Below are 1,014 nucleotides of genomic sequence, written 5' to 3'. Positions count from 1 at the left end.
CGCGTCGCGCACCTCGCAGGACTTCATCACGCCCGAGCGGGTGGCGGCCGTCGAGGCCTGGGGCGGGCGGGCGGTGCTGGAGGCGCTGTCCGCGTTCGTGATAGACGACGGGGTGAGTCCGCATGTGACCGCGAAAAAATTGCGCACCCCACATCTGACATTGTTCGTGCCCCCAGAGCCTGCACGCGGCGGCGGGGAGTGTGTGGGAGCTGGAGGATCGGTAGCCATGTCTCCATCGCACGGCCCTCATTCCTGCTGTCACGAATGTATACACTTAGATGGCCCATCGCACTGGGTTCGTTCTCCCTCGTCCGCTGCTAAGGCACCGCCCGGCCCGCCCCGGCCGTGTTGCCCTTCTGATAGGGTGGGTCAAGCACGCCCCCTCGTCCTGTGCCCGCCCGCTCTGTGGTCTGCGCTCTTCTCCCCCCAAATAATGTCCAGACCCGACCTGGTCTCCGCCCTTGCGCGCATCGCAGGCCGTGGCGGCGTGCCGTCCGCTGCACTGTCTCCCTCGCCCCAGAGTTGGCTGACTCGGAGGGGAGAACCCCGCTGTACGACGCACCGGCTTCGCTGAGTGTCCCGCGCTGCCCCCGCATCGGGTTTACGGGATATCGGTCGATCAGCGGCCAGAGCCCCCATGCGTCCCCGTCGTTCTCCTTATGCATGCATCGCCCACATGTGATGCTGCACCCAGCCCGTCTCCCCTGCATCGGGAATTTTACGTAGGACAGACACTGGGGGGCACCCCTGAGGGACCTTGGCAGAGCGCTACGAGCGTTGAGATCGGTGGGACCGTGCGCTTTGCTCTCCCTGTGCGGGCGTTCTCATACGGGTGGTCCAATCTCGCCTCCCGCGTTCTCGATGTAAGCTGCGGCGCGGCGACACTATTCGCAGCAGCGACTCCCTAGATACACAGCAGCCGTGTTTTCTCGGGTACACTATGATTTATGTCGCTGCGACCGCACAGCCAGCCGCAGTGCTGAGCGCCGCGACGGCCACCCCCGCGGAAACGCA

The sequence above is a fragment of the Fibroporia radiculosa genome (assembly GCF_000313525.1).
Source record: "Fibroporia radiculosa TFFH 294 genomic supercontigs, scaffold7029, whole genome shotgun sequence".
In the NCBI taxonomy this organism is placed as follows: domain Eukaryota; kingdom Fungi; phylum Basidiomycota; class Agaricomycetes; order Polyporales; family Fibroporiaceae; genus Fibroporia; species Fibroporia radiculosa.
Note: the sequence above shows the minus strand (reverse complement) of the source record.